The 25113-nt window shown below is 46.2% G+C and overlaps 1 long non-coding RNA gene across 1 annotated transcript; it reads left to right on the forward strand.

Annotated features, from left to right (window-relative positions):
- Window positions 1-107: 107 nt before the first annotated feature.
- Window positions 108-5671, forward strand: LOC149970149 (uncharacterized). The gene is made up of 2 exons (XR_016493776.1): window positions 108-4274; window positions 4561-5671. It is a non-coding gene; the product is annotated as an uncharacterized LOC149970149 (long non-coding RNA).
- The last annotated feature ends 19442 nt before the right edge of the window (window positions 5672-25113 follow it).

The raw sequence follows: 25113 nt of genomic DNA on the forward strand, positions 1-25113 counted from the left end.
AATGAGAGAGAGAGAGGGGGAATGAGAGAGAGAGGGGGAATGAGAGAGAGAGAGGGGGAATGAGAGAGAGAGAGGGGGAATGAGAGAGAGAGGGGGAATGAGAGAGAGAGAGGGGGAATGAGAGAGAGAGATGGAATGAGAGAGAGAGAGAGAGAATTAGAGAGAATTGTTTTGAGTTATTTTACTGTTAGTATGTGGATGTATATGTGGGTGTGTTTTTCAAGCTTGATACACTTGTGTTTTAGTTGTAATATTTTGAATTGATATTTGTGCTGGTATTTTTCAGACTCAAGTTAAATATGGGGTCTCCATATCGTACTATGCAGATACTGTTAAAGGCCTTTAGTGATGGTTTGAAGTACCTCTAGTGAATTAAAGGAAGAGGACTGTCCCCAGGGGAAGTGTCCCAAAGGGCACCCTATCCCCTATATAGTGCACTACTTTAGACCAGAACCCACCCTATCCCCTATATAGTGCACTACTTTAGACCAGAACCCACCCTATCCCCTATATAGTGCACTACTTTAGACCAGGACCCACCCTATCCCCTATATAGTGCACTACTTTAGACCAGAACCCACCTTATCCCCTATATAGTGCACTACTTTAGACCAGAACCCACCCTATCCCCTATATAGTGCACTACTTTAGACCAGAACCCACCCTATCCCCTATATAGTGCACTACTTTAGACCAGAACCCACCCTATCCCCTATATAGTGCACTACTTTAGACCAGGGCCCTATTCCCTATATAGTGCACTACGGCAGACCAGGGCCCTATTCCCCATATAGTGCACTACTTTAGACCAGAACCCACCCTATCCCCTATATAGTGCTATCCCCTATATAGTATCCCCTATATAGTGGTCTGCAGTAGTGCACTATATAGGGAATAGGGCCCTGGTCTGCCGTAGTGCACTATATAGAGAATAGGGCCCTGGTCTGCCGTAGTGCACTATATAGAGAATAGGGCCCTGGTCTGCAGTAGTGCACTATATAGGGAATAGGGCCCTGGTCTGCCGTAGTGCACTATATAGGGAATAGGGCCCTGGTCTGCAGTAGTCCACTATATAGGGAATAGGGCCCTGGTCTGCCGTAGTGCACTATATAGGGAATAGGGCCCTTTTGGGACACTTCCTGTCACAGATAATGTGGTTATTGATGTTAACTACGTGGTTATTTTTGACATGTTTCTCTTAAATACTTTTGTTTTGTAAAAAAAATGTTTTAAAAAGACTTTAAAATGGAAATGTGCATTTAAAATGTTAGAATGATCCTTTAAGCAGATCCTTCAAGACATTTGTTCACAGCCTTCGGTTATGGGCTGTTAATAAGTTAAACGAGATCCCTCTCCTAAAAGTAGGAAACAGAAAGGTTGACAGAACAAATGTTATGAGATGCGTTTCCAGTTGTTTAAAGGACATCAAGCATTCTGTTGTATTTCTCATCTACTGTTGTGAAGAGAAACAACGGCACATTTCAGATGTTTCGACTGGGGCATGTTGAACACGTTTCAATCTGGGGGGAGGGGTTTATTTTAAAAGGAGGGGCTTGTGGCCTCCCGCCCAGTGATGTTGTGAAGAGAAACAACGGCACATTTCAGATGTTTCTACTGGGGCATGTTGAACACGTTTCAATCTGGGGGGGAGGGGTTTATTTTAAAAGGAGGGGCTTTGTTTTGGAGCAGGTTCCTGTTCGTACGGTGCATGTGTGTGTTCATGTGCTGATGGTTTTCAGTGGTGATGGACGAGCTTGTGGCCTCCCGCCCAGTGATGTTGTGAAAGTCACTGTGTTATTACGGAGAACCAACTTTTTCCTCTGGTTTGTCGACAGCAGCAAAGCTTTGTAGAGACAGCAGCTCCTATGACCAGTGTCAAGCCTTGCCACTGACCAATGGCAGGGTAGCCTAGTGGTTAGAGCGTGGGACTAGTAACCCCCGAGCTGACATGGTACAAATCTGTCGTTCTGCCCCTGAACCCACTGTTCCTAGGCCGCAACCCCTTCGCGACAGCGCAACCCCTTCGCGACAGCGCAACCCCATAGCGACAGCGCAACCCCATAGCGACAACGTAACCCCATAGCGACAACGTAACCCCATAGCGACAGCACAACCCCATAGCGACAGCACAACCCCATAGCGACAGCACAACCCCATAGCGACAGCACAACCCCATAGCGACAGCATAACCCCATAGCGACAGCACAACCCCATAGCGACAGCATAACCCCATAGCGACAGCACAACCCCATAGCGACAGCACAACCCCATAGCGACAGCACAACCCCATAGCGACAGCACAACCCCATAGCGACAGCACAACCCCATAGCGACAGCACAACCCCATAGCGACAGCGCAACCCCATAGCGACAGCATAACCCCATAGCGACAGCACAACCCCATAGCGACAGCATAACCCCATAGCGACAGCACAACCCCATAGCGACAGCGCAACCCCATAGCGACAGCGCAACCCCATAGCGACAAAGCAAAACAGGTTTTTAGACATTTTTAAAACTGTGTATTCAGACCCTTTACTCAGTACTTTGTTGAAGAACCTTTGGCAGCGATTACAGCCTCTGGTCTTCTTGGGTATGATGCTACAAGCTTGGCACACCTGTATTTGGGGAGTTTCTCCCATTCTTCTCTGCAGATCCTCTCAGGCTCTGTCAGGTTGGATGGGGAGCGTCGCTGCACAGATATTTTCAGGTCTCTCCAGAGATGTTCGATCGGGTTCAAGTCCAGGCTCTCGCTGAGCTCGTCAAGGACAGTCACTTGTCCCGAAGACCCTCCTACGCTGTCATGTCTGTGTGCTTAGGGTTGTTGTCCTGTTGGAAGGTGAAACTTCATCCCAGTCTGAGGTCCTGAGCGCTGTGGAGCAGGTTTTCATCAAGTATCTCTCTGTACTTTGCTCTGTTCATCTTTCCCTCCATTCTGACTAGTCTCCCAGTCCCTGCCACTGAAAAACATCCCCACAGCATGATACTGCCACCACCATGCTTCACTGTAAGGATGGTGCCAGGTTTCCTCCAGACATGACGCTTGGCATTCAGGCCATCTTGGTTTTGTCAGACCAGAGAATCTTGTTTCTCATTTTCTCAGAGTCCTTTTGGCAAACTCAAAGCGGGCTGTCATGTGCCTTTTACTGAAAAGTGGCTTCCGTCTGGCCTCTCTACCATAAAGGCCTCATTGGTGGAGTGCTGCAGAGATGGGAGAACCTTCCAGAAGGACAAACTATAGTTTGTTAACAGGACATTTGTGGAGTGGTTGAAAAATGAGTTTTAATGACTCTGTGTGTGTGTGTCTATATATTTCAAAAGTATGTGGACACCCCTTCAAATTAGTGGATTTGTCTATTTCAGCAACACTGTTGCTGACAGGTGTATAAAATCGAGCACACAGCCATGCAATCTCCATAGACAAACATTGACAGTAGAATGACCTTACTGAAGAGCTTTCAACGTGGCACCGTCACAGGATGCCACCTTTCCAACAAGCCAGTTCGGCAAATTTCTGCCCTGCTAGAGCTGCCCCGGTCAAATGTAAGTGCTGTTATTGTGAAGTGGAAACGACTCAGCCACACAACACAAGCTCACAGAACGGGAAAGAATCTGTCCTCGGTTGCAACCCTCCACTACTGAGTTCCAAACTGCCTCTAGAAGCAACATCAGCACAACTGTTCGTCGAGAGCCTTGTGTAATTGGTTTCCATGGCCGAGCAGCCGCACACAAGCCTCATCACCATGCACAATGCCAAGCGTCGGCTGGAGTGGTGTAAAGCTCGCCTCTTCTGGACTCGGGAGCAGTGGAAACACGTTCTCTGGAGTGATGAATCACGCTTCACCATCTGGCAGTCCGACGGACGAATCTGCGTTTGGCAGATGCCAGGGCAACGCTACCTGTCCCAATGCATAGTGCCAACTGTAAAGTTTGGTGGAGGAGGAATAATGGTCTGGGGCTGTTTTTCATGGTTTGGTCCCCTTAGTTCCAGTGAAGGGAAAGCTTAACGCTACAGCATACAATGACATTCTAGATGATTCTGTGCTCCCAACTTTGTGGCAACATTTTGGGGAAGGCCCTTTCCTGTTTCAGCATGACAATGCCCCCGTGCACAAAGCGAGGTCCATACAGAAATGTTTTGTCGAGATCGGTGTGGAAGAACTTGATTGGCCTGCACAGAGCCCTGACCTCAATGTGGAGGCTGTTATAGCAGCAATGTTCCTACATCTAGTGGAAAGCCTTCCCAGAAGAGTGGAGGCTGTTATAGCAGCAATGTTACAACATCTAGTGGAAAGCCTTCCCAGAAGAGTGGAGGCTGTTATAGCAGCAATGTTCCAACATATAGTGGAAAGTCTTCCCAGAAGAGTGCTGCTATAACAGCCTCCACTCTTCTGGGAAGACTTTCCACTAGATGATGGAACATTGCTGCTATAACAGCCTCCAATGTTCCTACATCTAGTGGAAAGCCTTCCCAGAAGAGTGGAGGCTGTTATAGCAGCAATGTTCCAACATCTAGTGGAAAGCCTTCCCAGAAGAGTGGAGGCTGTTATAGCAGCAAAGGGGGGGAACCAACTCCATATTGATGCCAATGATTTTTGGAATGAGATGTTTGACTCGCAGGAGTCCACTTATTTTTGGTCATGTAGTGCACACACACACACACACACACACACACACACACACACACACACACACACACACACACACACACACACACACACACACAGAGTATGTAACGTATAGTGTAGATGACATGAGTCATCTCCATATATACACTACATACAATATTGGACATCCTCTCAGAGCTCACAGGCGTTCTCCACCCCCCCCCCCAGCGTTCAGTCCTGCACCAGTTCCTGGATCAGTTTTACCGTATCAGCTGCTCAGTCAGGAACCCCATTAAACCGACCCTTCCATCTCCTGTTAATTGAATGTAACTGAGGCCCCAGATCAGGGCCTAAACCAGTTGCTCAGTCAGGAACCCCATTAAACCGACCCTTCCGTCTCCTGTTAATTGAATGTAACTGAGGCCCCAGATCAGGGCCTAAACCAGTTGCTCAGTCAGGAACCCCATTAAACCGACCCTTCCGTCTCCTGTTAATTGAATGTAACTGAGGCCCCAGATCAGGGCCTAAAACCAGTTGCTCAGTCAGGAACCCCATTAAACCGACCCTTCCGTCTCCTGTTAATTGAATGTAACTGAGGCCCCAGATCAGGGCCTAAAACCAGTGGTTTCAGTTGGCTTCGTGTTCATTGGACAAATCTTGGAATGTTTTTATTTTTTTCTAATAACTGCTGTTTTGTAAAGAAAGTACATTTTAAAAAAAAAATAACTGAGGATCACAACTACTGCAATGATTTTCACATTGGAATGGCTTTTCAATGTATTTCTATATTGTTTTTAGCTGTCGGATGTAACATTTCTGTCAGAAATAAATAAACCATGGTGTCATGTGGTCATGTGCCAAATAAACACACACAGTATTGTATACATTTATACTGTCAAATGATCTGTCGAACAAAATGTTTGTAACCCTTTGTATTTTGTAGATTTTGTATTGGTGTCCTGTATTTAGTGACCTTGTAGTTGTTTTTACACAGGATTTATTATTATTTTTTTTTTGGTCAACTTTAAAATGCAAGAATTAAAGCTGCGAGTTTTCTGCGTGAATTTTTCGGATATCGTGTCTTCTTTTTCCAAGTCTCGTGTTTGTTGGTTCCAACTACTCACTAATAACAGATAGGCCAGGGCCAAGAGTTTAGATGGGACATTGAGGTTCCTGCGTTATGATGCACACACACTAGAACGTTCTACGGCGGCCATATTGTCTCCCCATTAACATGACATAGAACGTTCTACGGCGGCCATATTGTCTCTCCATTAACATGACATAGAACGTTCTACGGCGGCCATATTGTCTCCCCATTAACATGACATAGAACGTTCTACGGCGGCCATATTGTCTCCCCATTAATATGACATAGAACGTTCTACGGCGGCCATATTGTCTCCCCATTAACATGACATAGAACGTTCTACGGCGGCCATATTGTCTCCCCATTAACATGACATAGAACATTCTACGACGGCCATATTGTCTCCCCATTAACATGACATAGAACATTCTACGACGGCCATATTGTCTCCCCATTAACATGACATAGAACGTTCTACGGCGGCCATATTGTCTCCCCATTAACATGACATAGAACATTCTACGGCGGCCATATTGTCTCCCCATTAACATGACATAGAACGTTCTACGGCGGCCATATTGTCTCCCCATTAATATGACATAGAACGTTCTACGGCGGCCATATTGTCTCCCCATTAACATGACATAGAACGTTCTACGGCGGCCATATTGTCTCCCCATTAACATGACATAGAACATTCTACGACGGCCATATTGTCTCCCCATTAACATGACATAGAACATTCTACGGCGGCCATATTGTCTCCCCATTAACATGACATGGAGAATATTTAAACAATGATACGGAACTGACTATCTAGAATTACAACAATATAAAAAAACATTATAAAAGTTGGCCCGACTCTAAATATCTGACTCTGACTAGGATTTCATACAACACAGGAGGTCCTAGGATCTGTCTAAATGACAGGAGGTCCTCTGTATTGAGAGGTCCTAGGATCTGTCTAAATGACAGGAGGTCCTCTGTATTGAGAGGTCCTAGGATCTGTCTAAATGACAGGAGGTCCTCTGTATTGAGAGGTCCTAGGATCTGTCTAAATGACAGGAGGTCCTCTGTATTGAGAGGTCCTAGGATCTGTCTAAATGACAGGAGGTCCTCTGTATTGAGAGGTCCTAGGATCTGTCTAAATGACAGGAGGTCCGCTGTATTGAGAGGTCCTAGGATCTGTCTAAATGACAGGAGGTCCTCTATATTGAGAGGTCCTAGGATCTGTCTAAATGACAGGAGGTCCTCTGTATTGAGAGGTCCTAGGATCTGTCTAAATGACAGGAGGTCCGCTGTATTGAGAGGTCCTAGGATCTGTCTAAATGACAGGAGGTCCTCTGTATTGAGAGGTCCTAGGATCTGTCTAAATGACAGGAGGTCCTCTGTATTGAGAGGTCCTAGGATCTGTCTAAATGACAGGAGGTCCTCTGTATTGAGAGGTCCTAGGATCTGTCTAAATGACAGGAGGTCCGCTGTATTGAGAGGTCCTAGGATCTGTCTAAATGACAGGAGGTCCTCTGTATTGAGAGGTCCTAGGATCTGTCTAAATGACAGGAGGTCCTCTGTATTGAGAGGTCCTAGGATCTGTCTAAATGACAGGAGGTCCGCTGTATTGAGAGGTCCTAGGATCTGTCTAAATGACAGGAGGTCCTCTGTATTGAGAGGTCCTAGGATCTGTCTAAATGACAGGAGGTCCTAGGATCTGTCTAAATGACAGGAGGTCCTCTGTATTGAGAGGTCCTAGGATCTGTCTAAATGACAGGAGGTCCTCTGTATTGAGAGGTCCTAGGATCTGTCTAAATGACAGGAGGTCCGCTGTATTGAGAGGTCCTAGGATCTGTCTAAATGACAGGAGGTCCTCTGTATTGAGAGGTCCTAGGATCTGTCTAAATGACAGGAGGTCCTCTGTATTGAGAGGTCCTAGGATCTGTCTAAATGGCAGGAGGTCCGCTGTATTGAGAGGTCCTAGGATCTGTTTAAATGACAGGAGGTCCGCTGTATTGAGAGGTCCTAGGATCTGTCTAAATGACAGGAGGTCCGCTGTATTGAGAGGTCCTAGGATCTGTCTAAATGACAGGAGGTCCTCTGTATTGAGAGGTCCTAGGATCTGTCTAAATGACAGGAGGTCCGCTGTATTGAGAGGTCCTAGGATCTGTCTAAATGACAGGAGGTCCGCTGTATTGAGAGGTCCTAGGATCTGTCTAAATGACAGGAGGTCCTCTGTATTGAGAGGTCCTAGGATCTGTCTAAATGACAGGAGGTCCTCTGTATTGAGAGGTCCTAGGATCTGTCTAAATGGCAGGAGGTCCGCTGTATTGAGAGGTCCTAGGATCTGTCTAAATGACAGGAGGTCCGCTGTATTGAGAGGTCCTAGGATCTGTCTAAATGACAGGAGGTCCGCTGTATTGAGAGGTCCTAGGATCTGTCTAAATGACAGGAGGTCCTCTGTATTGAGAGGTCCTAGGATCTGTCTAAATGACAGGAGGTCCGCTGTATTGAGAGGTCCTAGGATCTGTCTAAATGACAGGAGGTCCGCTGTATTGAGAGGTCCTAGGATCTGTCTAAATGACAGGAGGTCCTCTGTATTGAGAGGTCCTAGGATCTGTCTAAATGACAGGAGGTCCTCTGTATTGAGAGGTCCTAGGATCTGTCTAAATGACAGGAGGTCCGCTGTATTGAGAGGTCCTAGGATCTGTCTAAATGACAGGAGGTCCTCTGTATTGAGAGGTCCTAGGATCTGTCTAAATGACAGGAGGTCCTCTGTATTGAGAGGTCCTAGGATCTGTCTAAATGACAGGAGGTCCTCTGTATTGAGAGGTCCTAGGATCTGTCTAAATGACAGGAGGTCCTCTGTATTGAGAGGTCCTAGGATCTGTCTAAATGACAGGAGGTCCGCTGTATTGAGAGGTCCTAGTATCTGTCTAAATGACAGGAGGTCCTCTGTATTGAGAGGTCCTAGGATCTGTCTAAATGACAGGAGGTCCTCTGTATTGAGAGGTCCTAGGATCTGTCTAAATGACAGGAGGTCCGCTGTATTGAGAGGTCCTAGGATCTGTCTAAATGACAGGAGGTCCGCTGTATTGAGAGGTCCTAGGATCTGTCTAAATGACAGGAGGTCCTCTGTATTGAGAGGTCCTAGGATCTGTCTAAATGACAGGAGGTCCGCTGTATTGAGAGGTCCTAGGATCTGTCTAAATGACAGGAGGTCCTCTGTATTGAGAGGTCCTAGGATCTGTCTAAATGACAGGAGGTCCTCTGTATTGAGAGGTCCTAGGATCTGTCTAAATGACAGGAGGTCCTCTGTATTGAGAGGTCCTAGGATCTGTCTAAATGACAGGAGGTCCTCTGTATTGAGAGGTCCTACGATCTGTCTAAATGACAGGAGGTCCTCTGTATTGAGAGGTCCTAGGATCTGTCTAAATGACAGGAGGTCGTCTGTATTGAGAGGTCCTAGGATCTGTCTAAATGACAGGAGGTCCTCTGTATTGAGAGGTCCTAGGATCTGTCTAAATGACTCTGTATTGAGAGGTATATATATATACTGTCCTTCTACTCTTCATTGAATAAATATTTTTTTATTTTCTGGAAACTGAACATAGCCTCTGTAGAGAAGTCAGTCAGAAAGAGAAAACAGTCAGTCAGAGCCCTATTCCCTATATAGTGCACTGCTTTAGACCAGGGCCCTATTCCCTATATAGTGCACTGCTTTAGACCAGGGCCCTATTCCCTATATAGTGCATGACATGACTGATGTTCCCTGTAGACAGGAGACATGACTGATGTTCCCTGTAGACAGGAGACATGACTGATGTTCCCTGTAGACAGGAGACATGACTGATGTTCCCTGTAGACAGGAGACATGACTGATGTTCCCTGTAGACAGGAGACATGACTGATGTTCCCTGTAGACAGGAGACATGACTGATGTTCCCTGTAGACAGGAGACATGACTGATGTTCCCTGTAGACAGGAGACATGACTGATGTTCCCTGTAGACAGGAGACGTGACTGATGTTCCCTGTAGACAGGAGACGTGACTGATGTTCCCTGTAGACAGGAGACGTGACTGATGTTCCCTGTAGACAGGAGACATGACTGATGTTCCCTGTAGACAGGAGACGTGACTGATGTTCCCTGTAGACAGGAGACATGACTGATGTTCCCTGTAGACAGGAGACATGACTGATGTTCCCTGTAGACAGGAGACATGACTGATGTTCCCTGTAGTGATGTAGACAGGAGACATGACTGATGTTCCCTGTAGACAGGAGACATAACTGATGTTCCCTGTAGACAGGAGACATGACTGATGTTCCCTGTAGACAGGAGACATGACTGATGTTCCCTGTAGACAGGAGACATGACTGATGTTCCCTGTAGACAGGAGACGTGACTGATGTTCCCTGTAGACAGGAGACATGACTGATGTTCCCTGTAGACAGGAGACATGACTGATGTTCCCTGTAGACAGGAGACGTGACTGATGTTCTCTGTAGACAGGAGACGTGACTGATGTTCCCTGTAGACAGGAGACATGACTGATGTTCCCTGAAGTGGTGTAGACAGGAGACATGACTGATGTTCCCTGTAGACAGGAGACGTGACTGACGTTCCCTGTAGACAGGAGACGTGACTGACGTTCCCTGTAGGCAGGAGACATGACTGATGTTCCCTGTAGACAGGAGACGTGACTGATGTTCCCTGTAGACAGGAGACATGACTGATGTTCCCTGTAGACAGGAGACATGACTGATGTTCCCTGCAGTGATGTAGACAGGAGACATGACTGATGTTCCCTGTAGACAGGAGACATGACTGATGTTCCCTGTAGACAGGAGACATGACTGATGTTCCCTGTAGACAGGAGACATGACTGATGTTCCCTGTAGACAGGAGACATGACTGATGTTCCCTGTAGACAGGAGACATGACTGATGTTCCCTGTAGACAGGAGACGTGACTGATGTTTCCTGTAGACAGGAGACATGACTGATGTTCCCTGTAGTGGTGTAGACAGGAGAGAGATGAGGAAGTTCTGATACCCACCTCTCTTCCTGATTTCTGGTTTGAAGTGTTTGGCAGGAGGCGGACAGACATGTTCCTCAGCAGGTCGTGACACCCTCTTCATCACGACACCCCTGGCACACAGGATTACATCAAAGTGGGAACAACGACGAATAGGAACCCATTTAAGGGTTTAAACAGCAGCCAATCAGCAGCTCTAACTCCTCATCAGTCCTTTTAACGTTGTAAATGAAGACCCAACTAGTGAGAAATAGTCACAGCATTGAGGAGGATTTCATTACATGCTGTTTAAATAGAGACCTACATCAGAACATGGCCATTATGTCACCATGGAAACATGGCCATTATGTCACCATGGAAACACATAGGAGCTTATCGAAGCAGCCACTGGAATGTGTGGAATTAATATTCTTCCAACCCTCTTCTCCTACCCTCTCTCCTACCCTCTTCTCCTACCCTCTCTCCTACCCTCTCTCCTACCCTCTTCTCCTACCCTCTCTCCTACCCTCTTCTCCTACCCTCTCTCCTACCCTCTTCTCCTAACCTCTCTCCTACCCTCTCTCCTACCCTCTCTCCTACCCTCTTCTCCTACCCTCTTCTTCTACCCTCTCTCCTACCCTCTCTCCTACCCTCTTCTCCTACCCTCTCTCCTACCCTCTTCTCCTACCCTCTTCTCCTACCCTCTCTCCTACCCTCTCTCCTACCCTCTCTCCTACCCTCTTCTCCTACCCTCTCTCCTACCCTCCTCTCCTAACCTCTCTCCTACCCTCTTCTCCTACCCTCTTCTCCTACCCTCTCTCATACCCTCCCTCCTACCCTCTTCTCCTATCCTCTTCTCCTACCCTCTCTCCTATCCTCTTCTCCTACCCTCTTCTCCTACCCTCTCTCCTACCCTCTCTCCTACCCTCCTCTCCTGCCCTCTACTCCTACCCTCTCTCCTACCCTCTCTCCTATCCTCTTTTCCTACCCTCTTCTCCTACCCTTTCTCCTACCCTCTTCTCCTACCCTCCTCTCCTGCCCTCTCTCCTACCCTCTTCTCTTGCCCTCTCTCCTACCCTCTTCTCCTACCCTCTCTCCTGCCCTCTCTCCTACCCTCTTCTCCTGCCCTCTCTCCTACCCTCTTCCCATACCCTCTCTCCTACCCTCTTCTCCTACCCTCTTCTCTCCTACCCTCTTCTCCTACCCGATATCTCATTCAAATGTGTTCACGTACACCCCCAGGAAGACAGCTGTTTTTACATTTTCTGTCATTGTCACTGTCACGTTTTCATAGGTTGATAGTGTTTGGGAATGACTTAGAGTAAGGTATTTGTCCAGTACACAACACACCTTTATCTGCTATAACAACACTATCTGCTAGAACACTTTATCTGCTATAACAACACTTTATCTGCTATAACAACACTTTATCTGCTATAACAACACTTTATCTGCTATAACACTTTATCTGCTATAACAACACTTTATCTGCTAGAACACTTTATCTGCTATAACAACACTTTATCTGCTAGAACACTTTATCTGCTATAACAACACTTTATCTGCTAGAACACTTTATCTGCTATAACAACACTTTATCTGCTACAACACTTTATCTGCTATAACAACACTTTATCTGCTACAACACTTTATCTGCTATAACAACACTTTATCTGCTATAACACTTTATCTGCTATAACAACACTTTATCTGCTATAACAACACTTTATCTGCTAGAACACTTTATCTGCTATAACAACACTTTATCTACTATAACAACACTTTATCTGCTACAACACTTTATCTGCTATAACAACACTTTATCTGCTATAACACTTTATCTGCTATAACAACACTTTATCTGCTATAACAACACTTTATCTGCTATAACACACCTTTATCTGCTATAACAACACTTTATCTGCTATAACAACACTTTATCTGCTATAACACTTTATCTGCTATAACAACACTTTATCTGCTATAACACTTTATCTGCTATAACAACACTTTATCTGCTAGAACACTTTATCTGCTATAACAACACTTTATCTGCTAGAACACTTTATCTGCTATAACAACACTTTATCTGCTAGAACACTTTATCTGCTATAACACTTTATCTGCTAGAACACTTTATCTGCTAGAACACTTTATCTGCTATAACACACCTTTATCTGCTATAACACTTTATCTGCTATAATAACACAACACTTTATCTGCTATAACACTTTATCTGCTATAACACACCTTTATCTGCTATAACAACACTTTATCTGCTATAATAACACTTTATCTGCTATAATACTTTATCTGACTGTATAGGGGCTGTATAGGGACTGTATAAGGGCTGTATAGGGGCTGTATAAGGGCTGTATAGGGGCTGTATAGGGACTGTATAGAGAGACAGATTGTCTCATGGATGGGAGGGAGACAGATTGTCACCTGGATGGGAGGGGGACAGATTGTCACCTGGATGGGAGGGGGACAGATTGTCTCATGGATGGGAGGGAGACAGATTGTCTCATGGATGGGAAGGAGACAGATTGTCTCCTGGATGGGAAGGAGACAGATTGTCTCCTGGATGGGAGGGAGACAGATTGTCTCATGGATGGTAGGGAGACAGATTGTCTCATGGATGGGAGGGAGACAGATTGTCTCCTAGATGGGAGGGAGACAGATTGTCTCCTAGATGGGAGGGAGACAGATTGTCTCCTAGATGGTAGGGAGACAGATTGTCTCCTAGATGGTAGGGAGACAGATTGTCTCCTGGGTGGTAGGGAGACAGATTGTCTCATGGATGGTAGGGAGACAGGTTGTCTCATGGGTGGGAGGGAGACAGAGGAGATATAGAATACTCTCTATCACCTCAGACTCAGGGGGGAGGGGTTCTCACACTTCACTGGTCTGAAAGGAAATTACTGGAGAGAGAAATGACTGGCACAGATTCATAGAGTTGTATGAAGCAGATGCATTATGTCAGTCTCAGTGTCTTCCAGTACTCTGCCAAAATAACTTTGATGAATGATGTTGCCAGTCCTAAACTCTGCCCTAGAGAGGTGTGACCCAACTGGGTGTCTGTCTGTAGGCTACACAGGGCCTGGTGTTCAGGGCCTGGTGTTTAGGGGGTTACACAGGGCCTAGTGTTTAGGTTACACAGGGCCTGGTGTTTAGGTTACACAGGGCCTAGTGTTTAGGTTACACAGGGCCTAGTGTTTAGGAGGTTACACGGGGCCTGGTGTTTAGAAGGTTACACGGAGCCTGGTGTTTAGAGATCTATACCTGTGTTTCCTGATGCACATGGCGGGTGGGCCTCAGGCCTTAGCCCAACCTGGACTCAGGGGTAGATTTGTTATGCTTCATATCGTATCTATTCATTTGTGGATGTCCATCATCCATTTAGTAGGATATGTTCTGAATTACAATTCGTATGTTATGTTATGATATATTATGAGCATTTAGCTAGTCTGGTAGGCTAGCGTCACTTGGCAGCTCACGGCTGGGTCTCCCTGTTTTTTTTTCTGTTTTTTTTTCTCGTTTATTTACCCCTTTTTCTCCCCAATTTCGTGGTATCCAATTGTTGTAGTAGCTACTATCTTGTCTCATCGCTACAACTCCCGTACGGGCTCGGGAGAGACGAAGGTTGAAAGTTGTGCGTCCTCCGATACACAACCCAACCAAGCCGCACTGCTTCTTAACACAGCGCACATCCAACCCGGAAGCCAGCCGCACCAATGCGCCGGAGGAAACACCGTACACTGCGCCCAGCCCGCCACAGGAGTCGCTGGTGCGCGATGAGACAAGGACACCCCTACCGACCAAGCCCTCCCTAACCCGGGCGACGCTAGGCCAATTGTGCGTCGCCCCACGGACCTCCCGGTCGCGGCCGGTTACGACAGAGCCTGGGCGCGAACCCAGACTCTGATGGCACAGCTGGCGCTGCAGTACAGCGCCCTTAACCACTGCGCCACCCGGGAGGCTGGGTCTCCCTTTGTAATCCGTGATAGTTTGCACGTCCTGCCACATCCGACGAGAGTCAGAGTCGGTGTAGTAGGATTCGATCTTAGTCCTGTATTGATGCTTTGCCTGTTTGATGGTTCGTCGGAGGGCATAGCGGGATTTCTTATCAGCGTCTGGATTTGTGTCCCGCTCCTTTAAAGCGGCAGCTCTATGGCCTTTAACTTGGTGCGGATGTTGCCTGTAATCCATGGCTTCTGGTTGGGATATGTACGTACGGTCACTCTGGGGTCGACGTCTTCGATGTTAACGGTGGAATCCCGCAACATATTCCAGTCTATGCTAGCGAAACAGTCCTGTAGCTTAGCATCCACTTCATTGAACCACTTCCATATTGAATGGTACTTCCTGTTTGAGTTTTTGCTTGTAAGCAGGAATCAGGACGTTAAAGTTATGGTCAGATTTGCCAAATTGAGTGCGAGGGAGAGATTTCTACGCATTTCTGTGTTTGGAGTAAAGGTGGTCTCAAGTTTTTTCGCCTCTAATTGCACAGGTGACGTGTTGGTTGAAATGAGGTAAATACCTAAAAAAAAAATGGTATTTCTGTTTTCTTGCGTCAAAAACACCGGCCACTAGGAGCTCACTTCTGGATGAGCCTTTTCTCATTCGCTTATGGCCTTATACAGCTCGTCCAATTAGATCTTAGTGCCAGCATCACTTTATGGTGGTAAGTAGACAGCTACGAAAGTCTACAGCTTATCATGAGATACTCTACCTCGGGCGAGCAGCACCTCGAGACTTCCTTAATATTAGAGCTCACACACCAGCTGTTGTTAACAAAGAGACACACACACACCTCCTCCGTTGAGCTTACCTGACGTTGCCGTTCTGTCCTGCCGATGCGTAGAGAAACCCAGCTAGATGTATATTATCCATGTCCTTATTCAGACACGACTTCAACAAACACCAGATATTCCAGTTCATTTTTCTGTTTCCGAGTCTCTGGGATTAAGGTCCTGGTCCAGGGTGAGTAGTACGTCCTGTTCCTCCGACTCGTTGAAGTAGGGCCAGTTGTAAATGAGAACTTGTTCTCACCTGGCCTACCTGGTTAAATAAAGGGTTAGGGTGTTATATATATATATATATATATATATATATATATATATATATATATATATAAATACCTGGTTAAATAAAGGTGAAATTAAAAAATTATTGACCAATAGCCTGCATCTTTAGGGATGCTCTGAGCCAGGATGCTGCCGATGGTAGATCAGTTAGATCCTAACACAAGGTGAGACATCCTAACATGAGCGAATCACAGTGTGTAAATGCTTTTACGTCTGAGCCAGAGAGTTTTGATACTACAGTAAGTGGATGGACAGGACCGCTCTCTGGGGGGATGACAAGTTGTTTTCAGGGATATTCTGCCACCTAGTGGAACATATTTGTACTACATTTCTGAGAATTGATTAAAGGGAAGGAAAACGGATTTCAGGACATGGGCCGATTGGCCGTTTGGCAATTCTGCCAAATGTTAGAGGGCCTGGACCATCTTGGACTGAGGTGGGCTGGACCATCTTGGACTGAGGTGGGCTGATTGGCCGTTGTCAGAGGGCCTGGACCATCTTGGACTGAGGTGGGCTGGACCATCTTGGACTGAGGTGGGCTGGACCATCTTGGACTGAGGTGGGCTGGACCATCTTGGACTGAGGTGGGCTGGACCATCTTGGACTGAGGTGGGCTGGTCGAAAAATATATATATATTTGGTTTAAAAAAAAGTTGTATTAAGGATTTTTGCGCAATTTCTCTGTTCTCTGTAATAATGATCTGTATTGAGCATTTGGCTGACCAATGGTGGCCGAGCTGAGGTGGTACTGAGGTGGCTGACCATTGGTGCCTGACCATTGGTGGCCGAGCTGAGGTGGCTGACCATTGGTGGCTGACCATTGGTGGCCGAGCTGAGGTGGCTGACCAATGGTGGCCGAGCTGAGGTGGCTGACCAATGGTGGCCGAGCTGAGGTGGCTGACCAATGGTGGCCGAGCTGAGGTGGCTGACCATTGGTGGCCTAGTTAAGGTGGCGCAAATTCACATTCGAAGTCAAAAGCACATCATCAAAAAGTTGAGAGACCAACAAAAGGGAGTTTGAGGCCAAAGCTGATAAATGTGTGAAATTAACCGATTGATTTGTTTCTGCTGGTCCAGTGTCTGTGTCTGTGTCTGTGTCTGTGTCTGTGTCTGTGTCTGTGTCAGTGTCAGTGTCAGTGTCAGTGTCAGTGTCAGTGTCTGTGCCTGTGCCTGTGCCTGTGCCTGTGCCTGTGTCTGTGTCTGTGTCTGTGTCTGTGTCTGTGTCTGTGTCTGTGTCTGTGCCTGTGCCTGTGTCTGTGCCTGTGCCTGTGCCCGTGAGAAAAAGACAGATCAGGTGCAGTGGAGGTAGGGAGGAAAACAGAGAAAGACACTCACGCACACTGACACAGATCATGTAGCCCGGGGCTGGCGTTGTATTTGTATTGATTTAACCTTTATGTAACCTTCATTTAACCAGGCAAGTCAGTTAAGAACAAATTATTATTTACAATGACGGCTTACCAAAAGGGCAAAAGGCCTCCTGCGGGGACGGGGGATTAAACAATAAAATATAGGACAAAACACACATCAACATTAAGAGAACACATGGGATCAACACAACATGAAAACACACATCAACACTACATAAAGAGAACACATGGGAGCAACACTTGAAAACACAGCATAGTAGCAACACAACATGTCAGCAACACAACATGTCAGCAACACAAAGCATGGTACAAACACATGAATCTCATCAGTCCAGCGAATGGGTTTCTGAATCTCAGTCTCTTCAGTCCAGCGAATGGGTTTCCGAATCTCAGTCTCTTCAGTCCAGCGAATGGGTTTCTGAATCTCAGTCTCTTCAGTCCAGCGAATGGGTTTCTGAATCTCAGTCTCTTCAGTCCAGCGAATGGGTTTCTGAATCTCAGTCTCTTCAGTCCAGCAAATGGGTTTCCGAATCTCAGTCTCTTCAGTCCAGCGAATGGGTTTCTGAATCTCAGTCTCTTCAGTCCAGCGAATGGGTTTCTGAATCTCAGTCTCTTCAGTCAGGCGAATGGGTTTCTGAATCTCAGTCTCTTCAGTCCAGCAAATGGGTTTTTGAATCTCAGTCTCTTCAGCCCAGCAAATACAGGACTAAGATCTAATCCTACTACACCAGCTCTGACGCTCGTCGGATGTGGCAGGGCTTGTGAACTATTACGGGCTACAAAGGGAAGCACAGCCGCGAGCTGCCCAGTGACACGAGCCTACCAGACGAGCTAAATCACTTCTGTGCTCGCTTCGAGGCAAGCAACACTGAGGCATGCATGAGAGCATCAGTTGTTCCGGACGACTGTGTGATCACGTTCTCCGTAGCCGACGTGAGTAAGACCTTTAAACAGCTCAACATTCACAAGGCTGCAGGGCCAGACAGATTACCAGGAAGTGTACTCCGAGCATGCTCTGACCAACTGGCAAGTGCCTTCACTGACATTTTCAAATCAAATCAAATGTATTTATATAGCCCTTCGTACATCAGCTGATATCTCAAAGTGCTGTACAGAAACCCAGCCTAAAACCCCCAAACAGCAAGCAATGCAGGTGTAGAAGCACGGTGGCTAGGAAAAACTCCCTATAAAGGCCAGAACCTAGGAAGAAACCCAGAGAGGAACCAGGCTATGTGGGGTGGCCAGTCCTCTTCTGGCTGTGCTGGGTGGAGATTATAACAGAACATGGCCAAGATGTTCAAATGTTCATAAATGACCAGCAGGGTCAAATAATAATAATCACGATGGTTGTCGAGGGTGCAACAAGTCAGCACAGCCAGGTGGACTGGGGACAACAAGGAGTCATCATGTCAGGCAGTCCTGAGACAAGGTCCTAGGGCTCAGGTCTGGAGCAGCAGCACGGCCAGGTGGACTGGGGACAACAAGGAGTCATCATGTCAGGCAGTCCTGAGGCAAGGTCCTAGGGCTCAGGTCCTCTGAGAGAGAGAAAGAAAGAAAGAAAGAAAGAGAATTACAGAGAGCCCGTCAGGAAGTCCAGGATCAAGTTGCAGAAGGAGGTGTTTAGTCCCAGGGTCCTTAGCTTAGTGATGAGCTTTGAGGGTACTATGGTGTTGAACGCTGAGCTGTAGTCAATGAACAGCATTCTCACATAGGTGTTCCTTTTGTCCATGTGGGAAAGGGCAGTGTGGACAACAATAGAGACAGCATCATCTGTGGATCTGTTGGGGCGGTATGCAAATTGGAGTGGGTCCAGGGTTTCTGGGATGATGCTGTTGATGTGAGCCATTACCAACCTTTCAAAGCACTTCATGGCTACGGACGTGAGTGCTACGGGTCTGTAGTCATTTAGACAGGTGTTCTTGGGCACAGGGACTATGGTGGTCTGCTTGAAACATTTTGGTATTACAGACTCGGTCAGGGATATGTTGAATATTGGCTCTCTATCCACCGGATGTGTACCAAACTGGTCTCAGTAATACTAGTCTTAGCAGCACAGACAGTGTGGTGGTTTCCTGGTCTCCTGGTCTCAGTAGTCTGTGGTGGTCCCCTGCTCTCCTGGTCTCCTGGTCTCAGTAGTCTGTGGTGGTCCCCTGGTCTTCTGGTCTCAGTAATACTAGTCTTAGCAGCACAGACAGTGTGGTGGTCTCCTGGTCTCAGTAATACTAGTCTTAGCAGCACAGACAGTGTGGTGGTCTCCTGGTCTCAGTAATACTAGTCTTAGCAGCACAGCCAGTGTGGTGGTCTCCTGGTCTCCTGGTCTCAGTAATACTAGTCTTAGCAGCACAGACAGTGTGGTGGTCCCCTGGTCTCAGTAATACTAGTCTTAGCAGCACAGACAGTGTGGTGGTCTCCTGGTCTTCTGGTCTCAGTAATACTAGTCTTAGCAGCACAGACAGTGTGGTGGTCTCCTGGTCTCCTGGTCTCAGTAATACTAGTCTTAGCAGCACAGACAGTGTGGTGGTCTCCTGGTCTCCTGGTCTCAGTAATACTAGTCTTAGCAGCACAGACAGTGTGGTGGTCTCCTGGTCTCCTGGTCTCAGTAATACTAGTCTTAGCAGCACAGACAGTGTGGTGGTCTCCTGGTCTCAGTAATACTAGTCTTAGCAGCACAGACAGTGTGGTGGTCCCCTGGTCTCAGTAATACTAGTCTTAGCAGCACAGACATCTCAGTTGCTGCTGCAACAGTCAAGTGTAGTGAAAACAGAGAGACACACTGACACATTTAGCCAGTCTTTTATTATATATGTAAACAAACAGGAAACAAAACACAACACATAAATACATGATACACTACATAACACTACATAACACACTACATAACACACTACATAACACTACATAACACACTACATAACACAACATAACACTACATAACACACTACATAACACTACATAACACACTATATAACATTACATAACAGTACATAACACATGACATAACATTACATAACAGTACATAACACACTACATAACACTACATAACACTACATAACACACTACATAACACTACATAACACACTACATAACACAACATAACACAACATAACACTACATAACACACTACATAACACTACATAACACACTATATAACATTACATAACAGTACATAACACACGACATAACATTACATAACAGTACATAACACACTACATAACACTACATAACACACTACATAACACACTACATAACACTACATAACACTACATAACACACTACATAACACTACATAACACACTACATAACACACTACATAACACTACATAACACACTGAATAACACACTCCATAACACACTACATAACACTACATAACACACTAGATAACACACTACATAACACTACATAACACACTAGATAACACTACATAACACACTAGATAACACTACATAACATTACATAACACACTACATAACACACTACATAACACTACATAACACACTACATAGCACACTACATAACACTACATAACACACCACATAACACTACATAACACCACATAACACACTAGATAACACTACATAACACTACATAACACACTAGATAACACTACATAACACTACATAACACACTACATAACACTACATAACACACTAGATAACACTACATAATACACTAGATAACACTACATAACACACTAAATAACACTACATAACACTACATAACAGTGCCTTGCGAAAGTATTCGGCCCCCTTGAACTTTGCCACCTTTTTCCACATTTCAGGCTTCAAACATAAAGATATAAAACTGTATTTTTTTTGTGAAGGATCAACAACAAGTGGGACACAATCATGAAGTGGAACGACATTTATTGGATATTTCAAACTTTTTTAACAAATCAAAAACTGAAAAGTTGGGCGTGCAAAATTATTCAGCCCCCTTAAGTTAATACTTTGTAGCGCCACCTTTTGCTGCGATTACAGCTGTAAGTCGCTTGGGGTATGTCTCTATCAGTTTTGCACATTGAGAGACTGAAATTTTTTCCCATTCCTCCTTGCAAAACAGCTCGAGCTCAGTGAGGTTGGATGGAGAGCATTTGTGAACAGCAGTTTTCAGTTCTTTCCACAGATTCTCGATTGGATTCAGATCTGGACTTTGACTTGGCCATTCTAACACCTGGATATGTTTATTTTTGAACCATTCCATTGTAGATTTTGCTTTATGTTTTGGATCATTGTCTTGTTGGAAGACAAATCTCCGTCCCAGTCTCAGGTCTTTTGCAGACTCCATCAGGTTTTCTTCCAGAATGGTCCTGTATTTGGCTCCATCCATCTACCCATCAATTTTAACCATCTTCCCTGTCCCTGCTGAAGAAAAGCCACCACCATGTTTGACAGTGGGGATGGTGTATTCAGGGTGATGAGCTGTGTTGCTTTTACGCCAAACATAACGTTTTGCATTGTTGCCAAAAAGTTCCATTTTGGTGTCCTCTGACCAGAGCACCTTCTTCCACATGTTTGGTGTGTCTCCCAGGTGGCTTGTGGCAAACTTTAAATGACACTTTTTATGGATATCTTTAAGAAATGGCTTTCTTCTTGCCACTCTTCCATAAAGGCCAGATTTGTGCAATATACTATATATATAATAGACTGATTGTTGTCCTATGGACAGAGTCTCCCACCTCAGCTGTAGATCTCTGCAGTTCATCCAGAGTGATCATGGGCCTCTTGGCTGCATCTCTGATCAGTCTTCTCCTTGTATGAGCTGAAAGTTTAGAGGGACGGCCAGGTCTTGGTAGATTTGCAGTGGTCTGATACTCCTTCCATTTCAATATTATCGCTTGCACATTGCTCCTTGGGATGTTTAAAGCTTGGGAAATCTTTTTGTATCCAAATCCGGCTTTAAACTTCTTCACAACAGTATCTCGGACCTGCCTGGTGTGTTCCTTGTTCTTCATGATGCTCTCTGCGCTTTTAACGAACCTCTGAGACTATCACAGTGCAGGTGCATTTATATGGAGACTTGATTACACCCAGGTGGATTGTCTTTATCATCATTAGTCATTTAGGTCAACATTGGATCATTCAGAGATCCTCACTGATCTTCTGGAGAGAGTTTGCTGCACTGAAAGTAAAGGGGCTGAATAATTTTGCACACCCAATTTTTCAGTTTTTGATTTGTTAAAAAAGTTTGAAAATATCCAATAAATGTCGTTCCACTTCATGATTGTGTCCCACTTGTTGTTGATTCTTCACAAAAAAATACAGTTTTATATCTTTATGTTTGAAGCCTGAAATGTGGCAAAAGGTTGCAAAGTTCAAGGGGGAATACTTTCGCAAGGCACTGTAACACACTAGATAACACTACATAACACTACATAACACTACATAACGCTACATAACACACTAGATAACACTACATAACACTACATAACACACTAGATAACACTACATAACACTACATAACACACTAGATAACACTACATAACACACTAGATAACACTACATAACACACTACATAACACACTAGATAACACTACATAACACACTAGATAACACTACATAACACTACATAACACTACATAACACACTACATAACACTACATAACACTACATAACGCACTAGATAACACTACATAACACTACATAACACTACACTACGCCCGGTTTCAGGATGTTGTGCTCCTTCACCTTTCAAACTCCGCAACAATATTGTGACTCTTCTCAAACTTGATCTAAAAACGTGAAAATACATTGTTCAGTCACTGATTTGTAATTTATTTTTTACCAGTGGCCAGTGGTCTCTGAATAAAGGACACTGTCTCTGTCAAGTGACCCAGTTGTATCTCCCAACCTCTAAGTTCCTGTCTCTGTCTCTCTGTTGTCCTTCAGGGACCATCTTTCTCACAGTTAATTGCCTTTTTTCCGAGTGACCTAGATCAGTGTTGTTTAACCTCATTTAACAACCTTACGACTGAAAGATGAATCTATCCCAGTACTGTAACTCTGTTTGACCAGAGGGGGAGAGACACATCTGCTCATGAGAGTTTTGTCTTTTCTCAGTGGATCTGGATCTACTGCTGTCTGTACTGATGGAAGTGCTGTACCTTAAGGCCCAACACCTAGGGTGATCTACTGCTGTCTGTACTGATGGGGGGGGGGGGGTGCTGTATCTTAAGGCCCAACACCTAGGGTGATCTACTGCTGTCTGTACTGATGGGGGGGGGGGGGTGCTGTATCTTAAGGCCCAACACTGAGGGTGATCTACTGCTGTCTGTACTGATGGGGGAAGGGGGGGGGTGGGGGTGGTGCTGTACCTTAAGGCCCAACACTGAGGGTGATCTACTGCTGTCTGTACTGATGGGGGAAGGGGGGGGTGGGGGTGGTGCTGTACCTTAAGGACCAACACCTAGGGTGATCTACTGCTGTCTGTACTGATGGGGGAAGGGGGGGGGTGGGGGTGGTGGTGTACCTTAAGGCCCAACACCTAGGGTGATCTACTGCTGTCTGTACTGATGGGGGAAGGGGGGGGGATGCTGTACCTTAAGGACCAACACCTAGGGTGATCTACTGCTGTCTGTACTGATGGGGGAAGGGGGGGGTGGGGGTGGTGCTGTACCTTAAGGACCAACACCTAGGGTGATCTACTGCTGTCTGTACTGATGGGGGAAGGGGGGGGGGGTGGTGCTGTACCTTAAGGACCAACACCTAGGGTGATCTACTGCTGTCTGTACTGATGGGGGAAGGGGGGGTGCTGTATCTTAAGGCCCAACACCTAGGGTGATCTACTGCTATCTGTACTGATGGGGGGGGGGGGGGGGGTGCTGTATCTTAAGGCCCAACACCTAGGGTGATCTACTGCTGTCTGTACTGATGGGGGTGGGGGGGGGGGGTGCTGTATCTTAAGGCCCAACACCTAGGGTGATCTACTGCTGTCTGTACTGATGGGGGAAGGGGGGGGGGGTGCTGTACCTTAAGGCCCAACACCTAGGGTGATCTACTGCTGTCTGTACTGATGGGGGAAGGGGGGGGGTGGGGGTGGTGCTGTACCTTAAGGACCAACACCTAGGGTGATCTACTGCTGTCTGTACTGATGGGGGAAGGGGGGGGGGGGTGCTGTACCTTAAGGACCAACACCTAGGGTGATCTACTGCTGTCTGTACTGATGGGGGAAGGGGGGGGGGGGTGGGGGTGGTGCTGTATCTTAAGGCCCAACACCTAGGGTGATCTACTGCTGTCTGTACTGATGGGGGAAGGGGGTGTGCTGTACCTTAAGGCCCAACACCTAGGGTGATCTACTGCTGTCTGTACTGATGGGGGAAGGGGGGGGGGGGTGTGCTGTATCTTAAGGCCCAACACCTAGGGTGATCTACTGCTATCTGTACTGATGGGGGGGGGGGGTGCTGTATCTTAAGGCCCAACACCTAGGGTGATCTACTGCTATCTGTACTGATGGAGGGGGGGGGCTGTATCTTAAGGCCCAACACCTAGGGTGATCTACTGCTGTCTGTACTGATGGGGGAGGTGCTGTATCTTAAGGCCCAACACCTAGGGTGATCTACTGCTGTCTGTACTGATGGGGGAAGGGGGGGGGGGGGGTGCTGTACCTTAAGGCCCAACACCTAGGGTGATCTACTGCTGTCTGTACTGATGGGGGAGGTGCTGTATCTTAAGGCCCAACACTTTGGGTGAATCTCAATTGTATCTCCTTGATTCCTCACATCTTCCCTCCTCATCTCTTTTTCAAAGACTATTGGAGTCGAAGATCTGAGCTTCCTCCCTTCTGATCTTCTCCACCAACGTATTTAGAGAAGGAAGCAAGGAGACAGGACGTGAGGAATCAAGGAAGTAGAATAGAGGTCCGGCCGTTCTCCTGAGCGGGTGAATATTGTTCTGTTTGTTTTGCCGTTGATGATGTCCTGGTATATACTGACACCAGATGGATGGAACAGGAC

This window comes from Oncorhynchus mykiss, unplaced genomic scaffold (genome assembly GCF_057628025.1).
Source record: "Oncorhynchus mykiss isolate SJ-2025 unplaced genomic scaffold, ASM5762802v1 scaffold93, whole genome shotgun sequence".
NCBI lineage: Eukaryota > Metazoa > Chordata > Actinopteri > Salmoniformes > Salmonidae > Oncorhynchus > Oncorhynchus mykiss.